This window comes from Leptinotarsa decemlineata, unplaced genomic scaffold, assembly GCF_025532065.1.
Source record: "Leptinotarsa decemlineata unplaced genomic scaffold, Ldec_3_MD MMD2_tig00005009_RagTag_RagTag, whole genome shotgun sequence".
Taxonomy (NCBI): domain Eukaryota; kingdom Metazoa; phylum Arthropoda; class Insecta; order Coleoptera; family Chrysomelidae; genus Leptinotarsa; species Leptinotarsa decemlineata.
In genome coordinates this window covers 452,492-477,712 of record NW_027412615.1, presented here as the reverse complement: position 1 = coordinate 477,712, position 25,221 = coordinate 452,492, and the positions used below count along the sequence as shown (strand labels likewise).

General features: G+C 37.4%; 2 long non-coding RNA genes across 2 annotated transcripts in view; both read right to left on the bottom strand.

Annotated features, from left to right (window-relative positions):
• The window catches only part of LOC141484237 (uncharacterized), a 697,804-nt gene that overhangs the window by 334,385 nt on the left and 338,198 nt on the right, over positions 1–25,221 (bottom strand). The window lies entirely within an intron of this gene.
• LOC141484240 (uncharacterized) lies at positions 599–12,107 on the bottom strand. The gene is made up of 3 exons (XR_012466541.1): positions 11,656–12,107; positions 11,100–11,585; positions 599–2,760 (listed from the first exon to the last, which is right to left on the bottom strand). It is a non-coding gene; the product is annotated as an uncharacterized lncRNA (long non-coding RNA).

Below are 25,221 nucleotides of genomic sequence, written 5' to 3'. Positions count from 1 at the left end.
TCATTGCCTCTCTTTGAAATTGAAACTCATTGTTAGATTTCACATCAACTATTATTTTTGTGCTATCACCAGATATATTTTGCAACTATATCAACTTCATGAGGCTTTCAAAAAAGTTTGAATTTGGCTTCCTGCACGAAAAGGAAGTCTTTGTTTGCATCTCAGATGGTATCTTTTTCTTATTCTGAGGTAGGATTGTAAATTAAACAACTCGAGTTTAAAAAATAACTGTAATGAAACAAATAAAACAATACAAAATAAACAACAATAAAAAAAATCATTACAATTTGAAAAGGAACCAAATATAAATATATCCATGAATTCATACCGAATAATATTATATGAAAAATAGTGTCGGTTCACAATTGAGAATAGTCAATTGAAAATTAACCTTTTACAATTATATAGTATTATATAATCATATTGAAACAACTTCCCAATAATTTTGATAAATAATCCACTCGATAATATGAATGGAAATATTTTTCAAAAATAGTTGTTTGGAATTAGAAACTCCGAAGAAGATGAAAACCCAAACACCAAACTGGAATCTCGCACTCTACATACGTTTTGCTAACCAAGTTAGCGCTAACTTGGTTAGTGAAACGGGCGTCTAGTCCGAGTGATTCCAGTTTGGTGTTTGGGTTTTCATCTTCTCCGAAGTTTCTAAGAGTTTTATTGATTTCGAAACAAAACAGTTTTTGTCAATATACTCCTAACTCGTTTTGTTGATGAATCTAATTTAGAGGATGTTTCATGATGAATTCTAATGTTGAAATATTTATTTAAAATCAGTTTCAATAGCTGCAATGAATGACCACCAATGGCATCTTCATCATACAAATGATCACCAAAATAATCATATATTTTTGGTAGCATGTTTTTCAGAGTATTATTCACCAAAACATTCATTAGGTTTTTTATTCTATTACTGAATATGTTGTTAGTTTTATGGAAAAATCTAAAATACTTTTCAGCAACAACACAAACTTCTACTACTAACTTTGATGCTTTAGTGAGGTTTCGATATTCCTTTCTTATAAGCAGTGTAGAGGTAGTCTCATCATTTTCATCAAATAAAAGTGACTTACACCTCAAACATGAAACAATATTTTCCAGGCTCCTCGACACATAAACCCGCCATATAACAGACAATATCATTAACATAATCTGTTAAACACCAGGCAGAAGAATGGAGAAAATCCAACGCTCGTATGTCTTCACTCAGTTTATTCTCAAATATTGCTTGGTCAGTAGTCGAAAAAAGATCTTCCCCATTCTCACTGATGGTAACTCGACCACTGTCACAAAATAATATCGAGGTTGCATCTAAGTTCAAAGAATTTCCCGTATCTCCAGCTTTTATTTCTGAATGAACTATCAACCTTTTATAAGCTGCCTCGAATTTTCTAGCAATTGGATTGTTATTGAATCCCCCACGACTTCTAACTGCTCCAAAGAACAATTCAACATGATCCTGGGATAATTTAATTTAGAATATATTTCAGTTTTCCGGATCCGACATAAGATTTGTAAAGGCCTTTGAGGCTCTCTATACAAATAAGAAATCCTAAATAACCAGTTTTTCTCTTTGATTTCAATACCTCAACTTTTCCTGTAGACAGATGCAATATATATTCCTTAATAATGTCAAGATAGTCGAAAAATTGCTTACTCGTTACAGGAGACAAAGGTTTTTTATAATTATATTTAGCAAATCTATTTTTTGCATTGAAAATGTCGAATAAATCATTGAAGTAACGGGCGAACAATGCAGCTGCTGCCGCTCCTTGGAATTCAGGCAGTAATAAATCTTACATAGATATATCAAAGAATCTGCTACACTTTTACTTAGCGTTTGGGTGGCGATTTTGACTTTCATTTTTACTCTAGTCCATAGTATGTGACGTTTTCGCAGTTTTGTTGCAGCATGTAACCCCTCATTATATTGAATGTTAACTTATTAGTCAAAATGATCCCAACTCACTTGATTTTTATCAGAGTCTTGCAAGTTCTTATAAGATCCCAAACAATTTCTTACCAATTTTATCATATGACATGAATCTAGAAATAAATATACCTTTTCCTTCGTAACAGGATGATCAAAATGAGTTCAAAATGAGTTTTCATTGGTGAAACATTGAAATCTGCTCCCAGAATTGAAGCCATCTTGAAATTGGCTTCAATACCATCAAGTGTTATAGAGGATACAATTACCCCAGTTTCATCAACCAACTCTAAACATTTCTTAACAAGACCAGCTTTGTCAGATTCAGAAAGACCATCTAAGAGAAAATATTCAACAGGTATTTTCCAACAACTGTTCAAACAAACTAGCATGAACACCAACACTTCTTTAGCTTCAGGAAGTTGATCGCTATCCAAATCATTACCAATATCTACATACCCACAAAACTTTTTGCCAGTCCATTCAACTTGATTTCGAATGGACATTTCATCAAAAATTAAATTACAAATAATATCACTTTTTTTTTGTTCAGCTGCATCAACTTTCAGTTTCAATGCTGTTAACGCTTCTTTTGTCCACCCAGGAACACCATCAACTGATTGGTGCCATTTTGATAAAGTTGTCGGGTGCGGTAAAGAATTATTGAATGTCTTCCTAACATAATTATATGCCTTAGTAGAATAAAAGCTCATAGTTAGAGCAAATGATCTAAGTGCTGGTGTATATTTTTGAGTTCTGGGACCCTTAAGTATCCTTTTGAAAAGTTCAGATGTTGACTCTGACATAGAAGCCTGCAACCAAAAATATGCTAGATATCTTAGAAGATCAAAAAGTTGTTATCACATGATTTGTCATAATCGAGTATGTATGAATTCAAAAGAACATAAAATAGTAAGTTGCTGGAACTTTCAACTTCTCAGAATGAGTCGATTATTCATAAAAGAAAACTTTTGTATCAATTCCTTCACAGATTGTTGGGATGATAAACAAAATAAAAATTTTAGAGTTAGTGGAAAAAAAGGAGTTTTTGTATATGTTTAAACTGTACCCATAATGCTACTTGAAATGAAGTGTATAGAAAAAAATAAACACAAAACCCAATATATCCCATAATGCGCTACATATTATGGAACCGAAAATTTTTCAATCACTCCTTATGACATCAAAGATGACTATTTCATTATCATTATCATATTTTCTGCTCGGCAAAGGAGTTCATGAGCAATTGTCACCTCACAAACCACAAGAGGAGACTGAATCATCTGTCGGTAACAAATAAGACAGATGGGTATCCGCGGCTAAGCTGAACAGTGGAGACGGGAGTGGGTTAAACAACTTAGCAAATTTCAAATAGATCTTAATGGGCGCCAGGTAAATTTAATCCTACAGATATCCTAAGTAACTCACAATATCAATAACTTACCAATTAATATTGGAAATAAAAGATAAAGATCCCCAATATGATTTATTCAGTAATCCTAACTCACATGGATTAACCAACAACGCTTCTAAGACAACAATGCGATATTCACACTACTACGCGATGTTCACACTACTACGCGATGTTCAAATGTCAATACAATACCGCGGTGTATATAACCACGAATTCAATCAGCCATAAATTACGGTAGTAACGACGCTCAAAAGATAACTACAATACGTCGAGTAAAACAACCACGAAAATTGAGTAGGTGAAATCGTAAATACTAGAATTGGAAGGTTAAGACAAACTCGTTTGCGTCGCGTGAGCTCAGGCGTAGGCGCATCGGTGTCAACAAGCAATCGTGAAAGGAAGAAAATACCTCAATTTCCGTTTCACAAATGCATCACTATATCAATCAGGTATAAATGAAAAAACACTATATCAAACAGGTATCAATAAACAGAAGGGCAAACAATCATTTAAATAACTCAGTGTAGCACAAGTATTCAAATATATCAATTATAACTTGCGTGCTCCTGTTGGGCCACCCGGTATATGGTGTTGGGCTACCCGTAGTTCGACGAAGGTGGATCACCCTGTAGTACGGCGGAGATGGATCACCCTGTAGCACCACCAAGATAGATCACCCTGTAGGACACAACAAGCTGGACCAGTAATGGATCATCAAATAAGACCCAAAAAGAAAATAGGAAAAAAAAAACCTAAAACCCTACGAAAGAAAATTTTCAATCAGAATCAGATAAAAACAAGGTGAGATTCAACCCTCATTCAATAAGGACTAGTTGACTAATCGATACCCCTGGTATATTTTCATTGAGCAAAGTAGCAAGATAACAAGAGTATATTTTTGGGTGCCCTGTATAACCATATAACCCGTAAAAAAAATCAAGACAATTGAATGAGTGTTGAAACCTCTCTTCAAAACTAATATTCACTTGAATGACAACGCTGAGATCAAATATTACTAAAATCATTTAAAACACATTTAATGGTAAAATTCTTACCCTGGCCAAGGGGTTTTCTATACGTTTCTTCGTGTGCGGTGCTCTGCACGGAAGTCCTACTGGGACTTGATGAGTGACTAAGGGCCTTCTATTTCTTAAGAATCTAGAGACGAGAAACGAAGGTTGTAGAATTGAAGAGGTGATATCATGGCTAAGACTACATGAGAGATGCGACAGTGATTCAGACATACCTAATTTCGGAAATCCTTCCACCTGGCACGAGTTCGGTAACCACCACAAATCCTCAAAAGAGATTAAATTTCAGACTGCAAATATCCACACCAAAATGACCAATCAGTCTTCCACTATACAATCATGACTTAGAAATAATCCCCGTGAAGGATGGCACAAATACAACCATATATATCCTATAATCAGTCTGATGGTACGCTTGAACTCCGAACCAAGTTCATCGAAGGTCACCCCCGAAATCCAAGAGACTGCCACATCTGACAGCTAACCAGTTGTTGCCACAGTGCGCCCAACCTACCCTACAAGCACCAAGTAGGCGCTGTGCACAACATCATAAATCTATCAATTCCTCCACAGCCACTCGAGACATCATCAACAAGTCCATGACCCATCAACACTCCTTCTCAAAGCAATGCAACCCTAAAACAACCCTTGACAACTTGAGTAACCGATCAATCCCTCACCCGTGAACAACTGTAGAACTAGTTCGGTGTAGGTCGTCGGAACGACACTCCGAAAGTTCGGCGGATGTCAACCAACAGCTGTCTCTTAACCTTGTAATTGAATGTTTACAAAAATATTGACTCCTATTTTCAAATATTCACCGATCTTCATTCATGCCATGGAATAGAAACACATAAGGTAAGTCGTCACATCTTTCCCATTCAGTACGAATATTTGAACATTCATATTATGCAGAATACTTACCGAAAACATCAAACAGTATTCAGAAACCAGAGCTAACTAATATTGTTTTTCAGGCGATATGGCTCTAATATGTAAGTAAACCATCTGGAAGTGATGAATAACAATCTATGCAATAAATATTTTTGGGAAGGTATAGAGAATGAGGCAGACAACGGCTGAAAAATGATAAGTGAAGTAAACTGAGGAACAAACAATAACATCTATTTCATCCTAGAGAGGAATTTCGGATCTCCAACGTCGATTGGCAATAGGAGAATGCGTAATACTGGTCAAAGCAGTTAGTCAGGGAGCATACATATATTCTTGTACATTTCAGGTATAGTTTTCCATGGAACGGAAGATTCCCATTACTATGATGTTAAATGAATAAAATCAACTTGTAACTGAATTACATTGTTAATATCCTTTGAATAAAAATCTTAAAAGGTAAGTAGGAGCAGTTTTGATCTAGTGCTAAATTGAAACGTAACAATTCCCCCCTTTTTTGATGAAATTTACCCCGTAAATTTCACTCAATTCTCAAGAACTCAGTCTTCTGAAGATGAAGGTTTTGAATCCTTCACATGCCAGGAACCCTTCGAATTACCATCAGAGTCCCTCAATTCATAAGTCCAAGGCGACAGCCGTTTCTTAATGTAGAACGGGCCTACGTACTTCGGGGCCAACTTCTTAATAAAGTTTCTCGATGCATCTGATAAGACGTAGTTACGTTTCCATACCGACTGATTCGGCACATACTCTTCATGACGACGCCTGAGATTGTATTTATCACAACTTTTCTTAGTGGCAACTTCTGACCGTTTCCAAACATCATGGAATATTTTACGAAAAGCTTCATTCTTCGTAGTACCACCAGTCTGAGAACCATTCTCCTCTTCGGGAGGAATACCCTGTATATATTCATCTCCAGACAAAACCATGTTCCTACCAAAATTTATGAAATACAGGGTCAACTTAGTGACTTCGTGTCTAGAAGTGCGGATAGCACAAGCAATCTCATCAAGTTTCTCATCCCAGCATCGATGGTTGTCAGAGAGATACATTGCCAACATTGTCTTCAGGATGCGATTAATTCTTTCCGTTGGATTCGCTCTCGGGTTGTAGGGAGCACTCAAGAAACTTCTTATTAGGATACTGAGGACCATTATCACAAATTAAAACTCTTGGTACACCAAACATAAGGAAAACATTACTTTCAATTTTGGCAATTATAGCCTCAGTAGTAACTCGCCTCAGAGGAAATATGAGAGGAAACTAACTGAGATAGTCGGTTACGACTAAAATAAAACTATTTCCTTTCTTAGATCTCGGGAGCGGACCAACAAGATCTTTGGAGATGATTTCCCACGTACGGTCAGCCTTAGAGTGTGATACCATCTTATCATCAGGTCGGTCCTGAGATACCTTATGACGTGCACAAACCTCACAATGACGAACAATTTTGGCAATGTCACTTCACATCTTAGGCCAATAAAAGCGATCTGCAACCCTAGCAAAGGTTTTGAACACACCCGTATGCCCACTAGTGGCAGGTTCGTGAGCAGCAACAATAATGTTGTACCGATCGGACTTAGGTACGACTAATCTCCAGTAGTCAGATTTTGACGACAAATCAGGATAATCAGTCCTAACATACTTCCATAATTTACCGTCAGAATATCTCCAATTGGCAAACTTCAAAGGACTCTTTTGAATTCTGTCTCTCATGGACCTATACCACTTATCATCGTCAATCCCTCCCAATGTCAGCTGATCATCATCGCTGACTGCGACAAATTCCACAATAGGTACTGATCGAGAAAGCGTATCCGGCACTACGTTATCCTTTCCTTTTCGATGTACAATCCTAAAATCATATTGTTGGAGCTTCACTGCCCACCGCGCAAGTCTACCGCTCAAATCCTTTAGGCTATGAAGCCATAGAAGACTGTGATGGTTTGTCACTACCGTGAAAGACTCCTTCAATATATGGTCTAAGTTTCTCCACAGCCCATAGAACTGCAAGACATTCCCGCTCGGTGGTCGAGTAATTTCTCTCTTGCTTTGTAAGAGACCTACTCAGGTAGGAAATCACCTTATCGCCTTCGGGGTAAGGTTGCGATAGGACTGCACCGATTCCGAATCCAGACGAGCCAGTCTGCACTATAAAGGGTTTCGAATAATCCGGACAACATAAAATTGGCGCCGCCACTAGACACTCCCTGATTCTTCGAAAGGATCTAGCACACTCATCTGTCCATGTGAACTTTGAGCTCTTCCTCAGTAAAGCTGTGATGGGAGCGACGATGGAAGAAAAATCTGGAACGAATCGGCGGTACCAAGAGAAGGTGCCAACAATTCTCCGGACTTCCGTAACATTAGTCGGGGCGGTATTTCCAACATGGCCTTTACTTCATCGGGGTCAACATGCCATCCATTACGATCCACCACGTAGCCAAGATATTTCATTTCAGGACGGCAAAATTGACATTTATCAATGCTAACTGTAATATATGCCTCCCTGAGTCTGCGGAATACCTCATCCAACGTTGACAGATGTTGTTCGAATGTCTGACTTACAACTACCACATCATCTAATTAGACGAATACATGTGGTTCAAGGTCATGACCTAATACTTCATCTATCAATCGTTGCCAACGGGCTGGATCGTTATGGAGCCCAAAAGGCATGCGCCGAAACTGGATTAAACCACGATTGGGGACAGTAAAAGCCGTATATTTTTTTGATGATTCTGCCAATGGGACTTGCCAGTAAGCAGATTTCACATCTAAACTGGACAAATACTGAGCATTACGAAGTTTATCTAGAATATCCGAAACATGGGGAAAGGGGTAACTATCACGTATGGTCACAGAATTCAATTTACGATAGTCCACGCAGAATCTGAACTTGCCATCCTTCTTTTTTACCAAGAGAATGGGCGGAAACCAGGGGCTATTGGAAGGTTCCACAATTCCCAGTTTAAGCATCTCCTCAAGTTCTGCGTCAATTTGTTGCTGTACAATAGGATTGACCCTATAGTAGCGTTGTTTGATCGGAGGACTATCTGTTTCAATAACATGTTTAGTTCTATTGGTACAACCTAGTTCTGTACCCATAAGTGCTAGATTACGATCTATGACTTCTTGGAGTCGCATCTGGTCCAACGGACTTAACATCGTTGAACTAGCAACATGTTCAACAGTGTTGACGGTAACAGGTTCATCAGAAAAATGCCATTCATCATGACGCAAATCAGGAATCAGTCTCATATGTTTCCAAAAGTCAATTCCAAGGATGAGAAGATGGCGCATCTCAGGAACAACAATAGCTTCCACAAGTTTCAAACGACCCCTCAATGAGATAGGCAAATCAACTACTCCTATACTCCGAACACGGGCGCCGCTGGCTACGGTACAGTATGTTGTCCTGAACCCATCCACTGGTAGTCCTAAGGCACGAACAACCTCAAATCCTCTACTAACGACTTCCCTAAGACATCCACTCGCAAATGAGGGCGTTCATCCTGGTTGGCGTGTTCTAAGACATAGTCCAGGATGACTTGTATTTTGTCGATCGAGGGTTCTCGACCAGCACACCTACCTCGATCTCCTAGGTGCGACGGCGACCGTTTTCCGTCGACGAACAATCAGGACAAGATCGAATAGTAAATCCCTTCTTCTTACACCGATAACAATGTAAACCCGCCGACTTCATCAAACAACCAACAGCTCGATGTCCGGGTTTTTTACGCTTGAAACGAAGTTGGTCACTTCGGGACACATCCGAGTCACCAACAGCATTTGGAAGAGATGAAGTTTCACAGCTATCAATGATACTATCGTCAACCTGTACATAAGCCAAATCAGGTTCTAAAGCATTAAACTTCTTCGATGGTGCTGAGAAATTTTCTACTGCTTCTTTTCTGGCTTCCAATCGCCTTCCTAACTCTCGAAGGTGATTGATCGAAGTTACGTCAACCAGAGTCAATTGAGTTTGATAAAACGGGGCAATGTTTCTCAGAAGTATTTTAAGTTTTACTTCCTCAGAAATTGAGCAAGTCAACCTGTTGAAATAACCTGTCATGACTGCCAGATAAATACCAATAGACTCATCAGGACCTTGAGTTCGTTTTTTAATTTCTTCAGAAAGCTTTTCATCGTAATTGGAAGACAGATATTCTTCTCGGAGACGTGCAACAAATTCATCCCAAGTCGATACTTCCCTTCGATGCGCGGTATAGAATTGATACGCCCTACCTGTGAATGAATCGATCCCGGAGTCAAGCAATACCTCCTTTGTTACATGTCGAGCTACTCGCAATTCTTCGACCCTGCTCAAAAAAGCACACAAGGACATACCTTATTTGTCTCCCGAAAATTTACAATCCCATTTATTGGGAAGAATCGGCTTGACATTAACAGTGGGAGGTTGAGTAGGAGTGATGTCGGAAGATCTTCTATGAGGAGAGAGAGAGAGCCACCAAAATTACTATTCCCCAAGAGCATATGGAAAGGTGGGACGTCTTGTGTCTTCTGGTAATCTTCTGCTTTACGGTGTAAGTTATCCAATAATGCCAGTGCCTTCGCAAGCAACTTCGGTTTGTCCTGGGTGTCCTCTTCACTGATGTTGTACAATCGGTTCAGTACATGGAACATCTTCGATTGAAGTCTTGCAAATGCATTACTACTCATTGAATCACTGAAGGTATCTATAAGTGGTTCCAGTTCTTCCAACTTCGCAGTAACTGCTGTAATATCTTCTTCAACTGTGAATGAATATTCGGGATACTTCAAACTTTCGCCCTTCTCCTCTAATCTGATTGCCATCGTCAGAGAATGCCGCATCTCTTGAACAGTTCCTGTAGCAATTCCTCTAACTCTAACCTCATACACGAGCTCATCTTGACTCAAACGGTTCACTAGCATTTTGCGGAACATGATAACAATTCCAATGAGACACAGAACAAATATTTTTAAAAAAATGATCAAAAAAATGTTTTTCAAATTTATCAAAAAATTTCTTTTTCCAAATTTATAAAAAAATGTCACCTCACAAACCACAAGAGGAGACTAAATCATCTGTCGGTAACAAATAAGACAGATGGGTATCCGCGGCTAAGCTAAACAGTGGATACGGGAGTGGGTTAAACAACTTAGCAAATTTCAAATAGATCTTGATGGGCGCCAGGTAAATTTAATTCTCCAGATACCCTAAGTAACTCACAATATCAATAACTTATCAATTAATATTGGAAATAAAAGATAAAGATCCCCAATATGATTTATTCAGTAATCCTAACTTACATGGATTAACCAACAACGCTTCTAAGACAACAATGCGATATTCACACTACTACGCGATGTTCAAATGTCTATACAAGAGCGCGGTGTATATAACCACGAATTCAATCAGCCATAAATTACGGTAGTAACGACGCTCAAAAGAAAACTACAATACGTCGAGTGAAACAACCACGAAAATTGAGTAGGTGAAATCGTAAATACTAGTATTGGAAGGTTAAGACAAACTCGTTTGCGTCGCGTGAGCTCAGGCGTAGGCGCATCGGTGTCAACAAGCAATCGTGAAAGGAAGAAAATACCTCAATTTCCGTTTCACAAATCCATCACTATATCAATCAGGTATAAATGAAATCATTATTATTATTATTGAACGCGTATTGTTACTATTGACGGATACAGATTTGGGAATCGTGGTTAAAATTAGTTTACGAATACAGCTAACCCATTGCTTGTGATAACTTCTTAAAACTATTTCTCTGTTAGATTATTTTTCACTTACTTTCTCTTCTGCAAATTTGTGGGCGAGTCTGTTTCCTTTTCTGTGACTAAGTTATGGATTAGTTCAGTTTCTGATGCAGTCAATGTTTCTGAGCTAGAATCAATACATTTTTCATATTCTCCTTCTGAATGTGTGCCCATTTCTGGAGTCAGAGTATGAGATATTTCGGTCTGATGAGTCTGCACATTGCTTCTTAATCTAAAAATTATAGAATGCTCAGATTGGGCCAATTTCTAAATGGAAAACACTATTAGTTTCAAAATCCTACAGGAAACATTGGAACCAATTCAGTTTTCCTTTGATATTTTTTTTTAGCACTAAGAGTCAAAATTCCGTGAGCATAAAAGATCATTATTTGATTATTAGCACAATACCAGGAGCAGAAATAGTTATAAAAATGAGCCTCAATCATGTGACACCACCTGGATTTGATCTTACCTCATTAGTGAAGCTGTATCTGTTGAATCTGTAGATGAGTCATCCTTTCTGAAAAAAGTTAATTTATGTACGAAAAAAATATTGTTAGAAAATGATAACTGTTGAATGATTACTATACCTTGAAGTTGGAGGAATATACTCTTGATTAAAAGACAAAGGACGGGCACCTTTTTTCAGGAATATTTTTTCACTGGGTTTCACTTCAAACGCTTCTCCCTCAAAATTAACGGAACAAATTCTTGCATACTTTAGAGTATGCAAGGCAAATTGGTATCACTGCAAGGCAGGTAGTAGGCTTCCAAACGACAAATTCGAAAGTGTTGCCACGAGTTCACTTGTAACGAACTGTGCCGATTTATATGGTAATGACAAATATTTTCGAAGTGAATGTGGTACTAGTTTAGGTTCTGAAATGTTTGATGTCTATTTTAACCTCATGATAGAGGTCATAACTTCATGGTGTTGAATGTAATTTGTTAGTTTTGAAGTTCCGCACAGCATTGGTGATATTAAAGAATTATCACGGATTCAATATGGCAACGTCCATATCCACATCGTGATCTTAGAATGCTCCCATTCTTAATGGGAGTAAATAACTGAGTCCATTTATTTTTCTACGTCCATGGTGTAGGCCGTAAACGGATTTGCTGGTAACGTACGAGAAGACATGCTCGAAATCATTAATTGCCATCATTTTCGATCCGACTCACGATAATATCTCCGAAAGAATTAGCTTCCTCGACATATAGTCCGGTCAAATTATACCAAAAAATAAGAGTATAGCTACCTAAATTCCCACCAAGCTGAAAATCAGTAGGATTGTTTGAAATATGATAAGAAATGAAATTTAAAAGTTTCCTATTTTTTCCCTGAATGGAAAAAAAAATATTCAAGATCAAAAGTAAAAAAAATGAGATTTTGCGATTTTCAGCAAAACGGTAAGTTTTATCATAAAAATACTTTTAGCAAAATTTGTGGATCATGAAATTATCTACAAAAAATACACAGTTTTAAACGATTTAAAAAGTTGTTCTCGTCATAACATGCATGAGCACGCCACGTATATACATATCTGTAGTTGTAATATATGTTGAAAAATTTTTCTATCGGTCATTGTAACTTACACTCATGATATAAAATATACATCAGCTACTACCTGCTCAGATAAGTATAGATATGCATGTTTCGTTAAAAATACCAAAAGTAAAAAACAAGTATAACTACCATGTCTTCCTCCAACCTCAGTTGCTGCTCATCAACATCATTTTCGGTAAATTACCAAGTTCGAGAGTGGCTTGGTTATCGGGTAGACCTTACAGACTGGGGTTGAAAGTTGGTCAACAATTCATTAGAACCAGTCTAAACTTCACTTCCACCTCCGCCGAAAAAAGGAAAAAGAGGTTGAGTGCTGAATGTGGTTACAAAAAAATAGGATTGTTTTCTTCTCTGGCATGTACACATTGTCAAGGCCGGTCGTGCTCTAATATTGAATCACCAATAGTGGAGGATCCGTTTATTCCAACCAGGCGACATGCGATACATCGCTATTAACACAGTTTACATGCACTTAGGATGAAGATGAAAAAGAAAAAGAAGAACAAGCAGATCAAGAAGAAGAACAAAAAAAGAATTTGAAAGTTACGACTCGGACGATTAAACTTCACTACATTTTTTAAAATTGAATTGCTTTTATCTTTTCAATCTCTGCTGATATACATTATTTTGCAATTGTTTCAAATTGAACAGGATCACAACTGACCCGTGGAATAGGCTTACTGGGGAAACCACGTTAAAAAAACACGCTAAGTACCCTACCTCATAGGTGGTGTGGAAACTTGTGCATATTATGACGATTACAAGTTTTACTACTTTTTGAATCGTTATAGCTCAAAAACGGTGGCTGGTAGGAAAAAAAGTATTGAGACATTTCTTGTAGATTATTCTATGTTCTACAACTTTTGTCTGAGTCTCAGTCTCTTATCAAGGACAAACTTGATCTGATATTCACCAGAGAGTTTGAAATTTGGTCCCCCAAGCTGAGTTTAGGAAGATGTTGTGGTCAGGTCAGTGTTGGAAGAACAATTTATCAGTTGGTTGAGATATCGAAAGAGTTTGTTTGGAAGGCTTGCAAGGAATACATTCCTACTGAAATGTGAAAGAAGACTAATGACAATGTAATACATAAAGAAGGGAATATTATCAAATATTCTGAATAAAGAAAGATTTGAAGTTTGTCGTCCTTCCGTATAACAATGATATGATCTGCAGCATACAAGGTGATCCAAATTAAGTTCATACCATTAGTAACTTCTTTGATATGGGAAACACGAGATCATATGTATCAGCAAGTTAGTAACATATTTTACTGTTATTGAGATGCATTTTTTTGGGGTGAAGATACAAATATTGAGTTCCCCCGCATTATATTTTCCTTCAAGAAACAGAGTATTATGCTGAAAAAACTAACGTCATTGGTAGATACCATGTCGCTCTACGGCCATCCAACGTTTTCCTATTGCGTTGCCTATATGGGTTTTGATTTCAAATATCAGGATTTCAGGACAGTTTATGAAAGTACTGGCTCTATTACATGTGATTGTTAGATATTCCTGCTTTCATTGTCAGTTTTCAATAACAGATAGAAATAATTCATTTGGCATTGTTTGGTGGGGGTTATCAGTAGAAAAAATACAGTTGAAAATCATACATATAAATGATGGATACGAAAGATATATGAACGGAAACTTGGTAGACGTGGTCCAATGACCAAATTGGGTACAGACGTTTCACTCATAACTGTGATAGATATCTTCAGCGATGGTTGGCAGCAATGTGTTGCCGTTGTTGGAGAACTCGTTAATGAGACTTAATGGAAATGTTCATGTGTGGGAGAAGTAACAAGAAAATAATCAAGAATGAACTTACTTTCTTTCTTACTTTCTTACTTCCTTTAGGAAGATCAAACCAAATTGATCGAGGTTGGTCACATCCGAATAGATCACCCTGTAGTAGTACCTTTGTGACCGATATGCGCAAATTGAGAGAATGAATCACCTTTACCGTCATCCAAAGATAACACTCAAATATGCTTCAATATACCTTGCGATGATTAGATCGCCTTCTGGGGTTGGGGAATTCAACACTGTTGTGTTTTTTGTCAGGACAGGTGTCTATTCGGATGTGACCAACCTCGTATAATTTGGATTGAACTTTCTTTATGAAAGTCGTTAATTGCTTAATTATACTTCAGTTGGTCCCATCACAATAGATCACCCTGTAGATGATTAGCGACTCATAAATGGCGTTCATAATGTATTATGACTAGCTTCTAATAATGAGAGGCAGTAGATATAGCTGAATTCCTTTTACTTACTATAAATTTCAAACATCAAATAACCATGTCAAGCAAATGTGTTCTGCCTTGTAAAAATAAGCAAAAAAATTCGGGATATAACCTCTGCAAACGTGCTTTTGTTGATTATCGGTTTGTTGTAAAATTCACAAAAGTGTTTGATGTCTTGACTAACTGTTTTTTTTTAGTATGTCATCTATACTTCTACGCCGCATAACTGGTAGCATGTCACGCGCTGTAACCTTTGAATTTATCGATATCAATACCACAAAGCTTCAGTCCACTCTTTAGCCAACGGCTCAATGTTTGGGTTGTAGCTGGGCTTGGTATTAATATTCATTAGATTATCGAGCGAGAGATTGACATTGATAATCACATTAGTTATTATTACATTAGTGTGCCTTCATGCGAAGCTAATTTTAGCTCGCAATCAAGATGGAGGAAATCATAGATAAGATTTTCAACTCCACAAAAATACGCAAACACCCGAAAGATGCAGGTCTTGCTTTACTATTCACAATTATAGACCAATACGATATAAATTTTATGCAAAAAAATGGACCTGAATATGAGAAATAAAAAACCTCTACTTCACCGACTTATGATGTACTGTTTGGAACCTTTGGTGTAGTAATGAATATTACTGGAGTTTTTTCCCAACACCAAATCGTTATTTTTACACCTCGACACGTGTTTCGATCACCAAGTGATCATCTTCAAGAGGAAAATAGTTTTATCTTCCGACTTATTGATTCGGATTCAGATATCGATGACATGTATTTGTCTACGACAGCATGTCGGCGGATGGAGAATACCAAGAGAAAAAAGCCCCAAAAAACGCCCATCTACGATGGAGTGGTAGTCGAAGACTCACTTTTATTTTTCCTCTCCACGGAAATTTTCAGTAAAAGACCCTGGATTTTCTGATTCAAAGCATTCAAATCCATACAATTACCTGGAATGGAGCCATTATCGATCAAGTAATTTTTAATTCCTTCATCCAGGTTCTGTGTTGAATATTTGTTTCACCTTAGCGCAAAATGATCTTCGATGTGAGTCGATATGTAATGGAATCGGTCGATACCCGATAAAAATCAGTAATACACTCAAAAACAACTAATCTTTACAGTTTACTGTATGATTTTCACTATAAAAGGTTTTACAAAAACCGCGACATGTGTTTCGCTATACAACAGCTTTCTCAAGCAACTTAAGCAACTATTGTATGGCGAAACACGTGTCGCAGTTTTTTTAAAACCCTTCATAGTGAAAATCATACAATAAACTGTGTTAATTAGTTCTTTGATATGGATTTCTATCAAGTATTGGCAATTCTATCCAATCACACAAAAACACTTTATTGTGAGACTTTCTTTTCAGTCGAATTATCTTCTAGCATATTTCTCACTAGGTAATCATTCTGAGACTGGGTACCTAGTGAGGTCTTCAGATATGTGATGGAATTGGTCAATACATGATGAAAATCAGTAACACACTCAAAAAACACTTTATTGTGAGACTTTTATTCAGTCGGATCCTCTACTAGTATATTTCTCAATGTGTAACCAATTTGGGAGGACTATCTATTAATATTGGATTGTTCCAATGCCGAATTTTACTCCAAACCTGAATTTTCAAGAGAGTTTTATGAATGAATGCAAAAAGTGAATGCATTGTTTTATATCTTACAAATAGCGGTCTGCAACTATATCTGAGTCCAGCGTGATACATTATTTTCATAAATTTTTCTGCAGAAGGAAAATTTTTGTAGAGTGACATGAATTACCTTATGATACTTACATGTGATTGTTAGATATTCCCGCTTTCATTGTCAGTTTTCAATAAAAGATAAAATAATCCATTTGGCATTGTTTGGTGGGGGTTATTAGTAGCAAATATACAGTTGAAAATCATACATATAAATGATAAATACAAAGGATATATAAAAATGGAAACTTGGTAATCCAGGCTAGGTAGACGGGGTCCAATGACCAAATTGGGTACAAATGTTTCACTCATAACTGCGATAGATATCTTCAGCGGTGGTTGGCAGCAATGTGTTGCAACCTCTTCGTTGGAAAATTCGTTAATGAGAGTTAACGGAAATGTTCATGTGTGGAAGAAATAACAAGAAATAATCAAGAATGAACGACTTACCTACAGGAAGATCAAACCAAGTTAATCGAATAGATCACCCTGTAATAGTACCTTTGTGACCGATATGCGCAAATTGAGAGGATGAATCACGTTTCCCGTCATCCAAAGATAACACTCAAATATGCTTCAATATACCTTGCGATGATCAGATCGCTCTTTGGGGTTGGGGAATACAACACTGTTGTGTTTTATGTCAGGGCAGGTGTCTATTCGGATGTAACCAACCTCGTATAATTTGGATTGAACTTTCTTTATGAAAGTCGTTAATTCCTCAACTATACTTCAGTGACTCCAATTATACTTCAGAATAGATCACCCTGTAGATGATTAGAGACTCATAAATGGCGATCAAGATGTATTATGACTAGCTTCTCATAATGAGAGGCAGTAGGTATAGCTGAATCCCCTTTAATCACTATAAATTTTAAACATCAAATAACCATGTCAAGCTAATGTGTTCTGCCTTGTAAAAATCAGCCAAAAAATTTCTGATATAACCTGCAAACGTGCCTTTGTTGATTATCAGTTTGTTGTAAAATTCACAAAAGTGTTTGATGTCTAGATCAACTGTTTTTTTTAGTATGTTATCTATTTTTCTACGCCGCATAACTGGTAACATGTCACGCGCTGTAACCTTTGAATTTATCGATATCAATACCACAAAGCTTCAGTCCACTCTTTAGCCAACGGCTCAATGTTTGGGTTGTAGCTGGGCTTGGTTTAACATTCATTAGATTATTGAGCGAGAGATTGACATTGATCATCACATTAGTTATTATTACATTAGTGAGCCTCCATGCGAAGCTAATTTTAGCTCGCAATCAAGATGGAGGAAATCATAGATAAGATTTTCAACTCCACAAAAATACGCAAACACCCGAAAGATGCAGGTCTTGCTATACTATTCACAATTATAGACCACTACGATATAAATTTTATGCAAAAAAAATGGACCTGAATATGAAAAATGGAAAACCTCAACTTCACCGACTCATTGATTCGGATTCAGATATCAATGACATGGATTTTGACGACAACATGTCGGCGGATGAAGAATACCAAGAGACAAAAGCTCCAAAAAAGGCCCATCCACGATGGGAGAAAGAAAGAGCCAAAATCAGCTCAACAGTCCGAACAGAAAAAGTCCGGAAATTCCCAAATCGAACAGACTATCAACCCAAAGACCCATGGCGTCACACTCGCTTCGTCGCGACAACTCGGTGTGTTGCCGGAAGACTTCAGACAGGGCCTCGCTCTGGCAGATGATCCGGCAAATCCAAAGGTAATAACCAACCCTTTGCCTGAGTCAATGGAATTAGGCGACGTAGCACAAGATACGGATGCCCCGAAAACAAGTCAGGCCAAAACACAAAAGAAAGCGGATAGGCCTCTTCCTATAACTATCAGCGCCAAAGAGAAATGAAAAATATTTACCACGACTGCCGCCGCGCATAACATCACCATTTCGCGGGCGATAAATACGACAGACGGCAATAAAATCCACTAGCAAAATTCAGACAATTACAGGAAAGTCACACGGATTCTTCATTACGAAAATATTCCCTATCATACCTACACAATGCAAGGTGAAAAACCACTCAGGGTAGTTTTTCGTGGAGTCCCGGTGTCCACAGAATGCGATGATATCAAGATCGAACTCCAAGGCAAAGCTTTTGAGATCGTATCTATTGCCCGTATGAGCAAAGCAAACGAAACACCGATCCCGTTTGTGCTTGTTTTGGTACCAAGGAGCCAGAACAACATATACGAAGTTACCGAAATCATAAATGTGCGGGTGAGCGCTGAAACACGAAGACCAAGAAATAGAGCAGGACAGTGTTATAGATGCCAAAAATTTGGGCACACACAACGAAACTGCAAAGCAGTCGGACGGTGTTAGATGTGCCGGACAGCACTTAACAAAAGAATACAAAATACCCAAAACTTCGCCTGTGTGATGCTTCAATTGCAAGGGAGAACATTCAGCGAGTTTCCACGGGTGCTATTAACGCCCCGAAAACAAGAAAAGGGCCTCAGATAGGCCCAACAAATTTTTCTATTTCCTGCCTCATAGTCGATGTTGATCTCGGATAATCTTATCATTTCAAGACAATTTCTTTCAAAATAAGCTTTTCTGAGGGGTAAAAATTTCCCATTTGTTTCATGAGGATCTCAGATTTTTTCTTATCGAGGAAACAGGTCGAATTCTGAAAATATCCCTCATGAATCTTTCGACTGATTCCCATTTACCTGAAATCAGTTTTAATACTGATATGTGTGTGTTTGATGTATTATAATCTCAACTTTTGTGAAACTTCTGATTTAGAAATGCCAATTTATTTTGTATTGATGGGCAATAAACTCTATCCAATTCTCCCTCACAAAAATTCCACCCCTTCTGAAATGTTGAATTATATTGCTACAAGGTATTTGCACTGAGGGATTCCATCATGAAATCTAAAGGTTCGCCTACAATATTGTTTCTGATGAATAATTGCGGGACAAAATTGCTGAACCCAGGGTAAAACAGCAACGGCACCAAAGATCATGTGGATGTCGAAATGGTGATAGAAGTAGAGTATATTTGGATTCAAAATGCATTGAAAAAATCATTTCAGGTGTGGGTAAATGACGAAAATATTTTATATGCATTTATGTTCGACAAACTTACTGTGAATACGTTAGTTGTAATCATCATGGGATCTGGGTGCCAATGCTTGGAAATTTTAATGTTTTTCGTTGGAATGATCAGCAAAGAGATCTTTTTCAGGTTGTCCAAATTTTTTTAGCATCTTTTGAAAAAGGGTCCCTCAAACAATATTTCGTTCTAAATCTTCAGATCTAGACCACTGATATGCTCTTACATTTTATTTCGACTTTATGTACGAGGCAAATATCTTCGTCCCTTTTCTCACATCATTGATACATATCTCTTGCTATTTTGATGAGTTCTCGGTATTTTCTGCCTTCCATCCGATTATTGTGAGCGATGGCAGTTTTGTTGTCAATTCGTAAAAAAATGTGATAGGTTGAGGAATACCTGCAAACATTTTGAGCCCATAAATGGATGCTTTCGATTCCAGAATATTAATGAGCAATCTGGTATCCCCTGGGTCTTGCTGTTATAACTTGCTCCACACTAACTCTCAGACATTCGTGAAAATGTGCATATTACACTATGGAAAATTCTGGTCATATTTTACTTTCTCAATATGAGTTATACACCATTCAAAGTCGTCGTTCAACTGGAATTTCCTTCATACTGTCATAATTTTCCTGATTTGCCCTCAAAATCAAATATCGGTGTCCATCAATGGTTTTGTATAGTCACCTATATTTTACCGCCCGGCAAACAGAATTTGAATGTCCATTGAACTTAAAAAAATTTTCGAATTTTACTTACTCTCATCGCATATTTTCTTTCACTTCTAACTTCTTTTCGGCTGTAACTTTCATTTCTATCATGTGTATATCGAAAGATAAGCCCGAAAAGGTAGTTGTTTGGGTAGGTTTGGGACAACTTCTTTCTTCACTGATGATAAATCATATTTTTTCCAAAGTTTACAGGTCTGGTGGATATTTTCCAAACATTCATTCCCATTATTACTGATTAGTGAGTTATTGTCCAAATAGACCACTGATATAAAATTAATATCCCTAAGAAAATGTATAACCGGCTATGAAAGTTTTGAAAAAACATTAGGTGCTATGGGTGAACCAAAAGATGAGAACAGAAACTCAAAAGTGAATATTTTTTATCGATGTCAAAAAATAATTTTTTTAAACCTGATTTTTCAGTTCCCGTGTCCTCTAGTTCAAAATCAGGAACCGTTATGAGAGAGTTCAGTTGTTCGTAAATCCAAAAATATTCTAAACTACCATCAGATTTCAACCTCGAAAAATAACAGGGCAAAAACTGTTTTCCACATTTGTTTACTGGCTTGATGGCACCAATTTCAATCAGTCTTCTTAAGCTTCCGTATTGAAAGTTCAATTGGTTATGTGAAATTTTTAGCGGCTGGAGTATCTGACATATAAAAGGTGGGATGTCAAAAGGAACTTCATACCCTACTCTACCTACTCTACCTACTCTAAACGATATGTATCGGTTGCCATTATTTTCTAACCATTATGAAATTTTTCAGTAGGTCAGGTAGTGCCTCCTTGAGTGGTGCTCCCCCCTGATTTTTGTAAGATTTCCAACGATTGCGAGAGGTAAGCCTCTGAAGTTTTTTGAAGTGGATGGCTGAGCTTTCAGCTTCTCTGCCATAGATACCAGGGCTTTTACGGCTCTCTCACTCAAACTGTTTTCAAACAGTAGTAGTACCAGGTGATTGAGCAACTGCCACTTTCTGAATTTTCTGATTGAAATATGAAGCAATAAGACATTTTCTGTCATTTTAAATCGAATTATGTACGTTGCATAATAATTTTCCGTCATCTACTAAGTCGGATTAATTTTGGTTCGTGGTTTTCATCAAGACAGTGGACCTGTTATAGTTGCACCCATGGCTGATACACTCTTGCCCAATTGATTAAAAAAATAGTCGAAAACTCAGTTTCATTTTTCCTCTCCACGGAAAATTTCAGTAAAAGACTCTGGATTCCCTGATTCAAAGCATTCAAATCCGTACAATTGCCTGGAATGGAGCCATTAATGATCAAGTCATTTTTAATTTCTTCATCCAGGTCCTGTGTTGAATATTTGTTTCACCTCAGCGCAAGATGGTCTTCGATGAAGTTCCATAAGACTTTTCTTCAGATATGTAATGGAATCGGTCGATATCTCATGAAAATCAGTAATCACTATAAAAGGTTTTACAAAAACCGCGACATGTGTTTCGCTATACAACAGCTTTCTCAAGCAACTTAAGCAATTATTGTATAGCGAAACACGTGTCGCTGTTTTTTAAACCCTTTATAGCGAAAATCATACAATAAACTGTATTAATTAGTTCTTCAATATGGATTTCTATCAAGTATCGGTAGTTCTATTCAATCACACAAAAACACTTCATTGTGAGACTTTCACTTCAGTCGAATTATCTCCTAGCATATTTCTCACTGGGTAATTATTCTGGGAGGACTGGTTACCTAGTGAGGTCTTCAGATATGTGATGGAATTGGTCAATACCCGATGAAAATCAGTAAAACACTCAAAAACACTTTATTATGAAACTTTCCCTCCAGTAGGATCCTCTACTAGTATATTTCTCAATGGGTAACCATTCTGGGAGGACTACCAATTACTATCGGATTGTTCCAATGCCGAATCTTACTCCAAACCTGAACTTTCAAGAGAGTTTTATGAATGAATGCAAAAAGTGAATTGTTTTATATCTCACAAATAGCGGTCTGCAACTATATCTGAGTCCAGCGTGATACATTATTTTCATAATTTTTGTGCAGAAGAAAAATTTTTGTAGAGTGACATGAATTACCTCATGATACTTATACATATCATAGTCCTAGATGGATAGGTTTTTAAAACAGCGTAAAAGTTCAAAGCATCTGGTTTTCTGAAAGCAAAATTGCAACTAACTAGTTTCTTTCTGTGAGGTAACCATGATACTCTTTTATCTGAAACGACTCCGAATCGTTCGGTTCAAGTAGTTATGACAATTGGAAGAGAAAACTGAAGTTTTACTTTTGTACCCATCGAAATTTAAATTGATTTGATGAAAACCAAAAGACAGATTTTTCTTCTGCCAAGTTGAATTTCAAATGAAATTGTGAAATATCTTCATCATTTAATATCAACGGGGTATCATTAGCATACTGAATACATTTCATAGAATGCATGCCCTTCTGTAAGCAGAAAAATTTGATATACTGGAAGATTAACTTCCAAGATCGATGAAGTGATATCTCGAACTGTACACTGAACGAGTTTCGCTAAATACATAATTCCGAAATTTCAAAAGTAATGAGAGTGTTTTCACTGAATCAAGAATTTTCAAGTAGTACAAGTGGTTGAAAAATGAACATTCAATGTATGTGGAGCAGCAAATAATAACAAACATGTTCACGTTACACAAGAAACGGAGAAAGATACTTTTGATACATTTTTCATAGTTGAAAATTCACAAAACGAAATGAACGGTCATCCAAATGACATTGTTTGGAAAAAAATCTGGATGCAGATGGATTTAAAACTTAACATGGAAATATCCTGAGCAAAAAAGTTACCTGTTTGGTCAATAAATGTCTTTTCTGCGGAAGTGTATGCAATAATACAATAGGTGAGGTATATCAATTTGAGGTCTGGAAAAGGTGAGATGAATGATACTCGTACAGACTCAGAGCGAGGATGAAGTCAAAAGTGGCTTGTACACAGATTTGGCAATAACGTAGAGAGACTGACTCTGAAATGGATGCTTTTCACTTAGAACCAAAGCTGATGAGCGTGCTAGACAAGAATCAAAAAGCTCACACAGAAAAACCTTTATGAAGGGACCGTCAAAAAATAACCAGTAGATATTTACTCAGGAAAATTACAGAGCGCTCATTGTCCATTTAGAGTGCGAAATAGGGATGTCTAACGAAAACCTTCACTACATGCAATGCATAGGAGTGAGGGCTTCTCAACTCTCCAACTCCTGATCCAACGACTGAACAATAAAAAAAAGTTTGGTGGTGCAGCTAGGACACGACTGAGTAGTCTCCTCAAGAGTGGATACCTTAAACCGCCTTGCACTAAATTTTTGAGCGGCGCATGCAGAATCTGTCTCAGGTGGGGGAACAAAACCCCCATGAACAAGTTTAGCAAACGTTTGCGCTCAAGTGCCGATTCACCGAAACCATAGGCGAAAAAGCCCTGCACGGCTGAATCTAAGGCATCGACAGATGTAGCTGACGTGCAAAAACCCTCATATGGGAAAGTTGTCGTGGGTATCAAGGTGAGAATTTTGCAACTCGACTATTCGACTACCTCATCAACAGAGCATATACTTTGTGTCTGCCCCGCTGGGGACCGAATCGGGTCTTTAGAGTTCGGCAGAGCCGTACTCTTACCATCTGATCGAAAAGACCACTCACAATACAAACTAATCGGCTTCGTTAAGAAGCTGAGTTTATTTGGTCGAGTGTTAATAGGTGTGAGCCACAATAAACCCTTGCGGGTTGCGGTGGAGGGTCGAATAGACCCACTCACTTTGGACTTAACCTAACCTAACCTAATATGCAATGCAACGAAATAGAGGCACCCTGTTATATTTAAGACAAATATGAGGCACTGGATCACGGAGGTGATCAATTTATTGATAACCTAAATCATGTTAAGAGGAACATCACAAACAGCTAATGAAAAATCAGCACAAATTGGCACAGAAAATGAAAGTTTTGACTGCTGTTTCCAGGAGATCTGCAAGAAATGGACTAGTCAAATAATTCTCAAGTAGCGAATTAGAAGGAATGGCATCTTTGAATACTTAATAATGAAGAATTAACCATTTTCCTAATATGAAGCAATGAACCAAGATTGACACCCTTCATCATTTGTTTGGCTGAGATTCCTCTCTTAAGGCGGGAAACCTGCATGTTCTTGACATTCGAGAGTACAGAAGGCATCGTTCCAACAAGTCTTCATCAATCAGAGTAACTATTTCAACAGAGTGATCTGAATATAGACAGCGGAGTTCGAAAAGAAGATCTAGATTTTCCAACCGTTCAGGTTGCTTTTTCCGGAGAATACTCACTTCATTCATATTATTATTATTATCATTTCAAGAGTGAGCTGATACAGCTTTGTCCCCAGAACTTCTATACATTCGTGAGGGTGAGACAGAATTATCAACCAGTGACAATTCCCCAAGCCATTAGGTAAGTGATCATTTGGTCCGAAAATCATTTACCCTAGGCAGATGCAAAGAGCCAAGAATGACAACTTCTAGCATTTATCAGGTCGAAATTTTTGCCTTTGTGTGGCAAGTCGGCATGATCTTGGCATGTGGACCTTTTGTTGAACAGGTTTCAACTCGGTGACAGAGTTTTGATCACCTTTTTCAGTGTCGAAAAAATAAACCAAAAGAAAATAGGAGTTTTTTTTTCAGCAGACTTCATATATCAAGTAAAGCTTTCATTGTATTTCTAATTGAAAAATTATTCGCGAGCTCAGGTTTCACAAATATTTTCATATTCGACACAAGGTATAATGTATGAAAAAAATCAAGACGC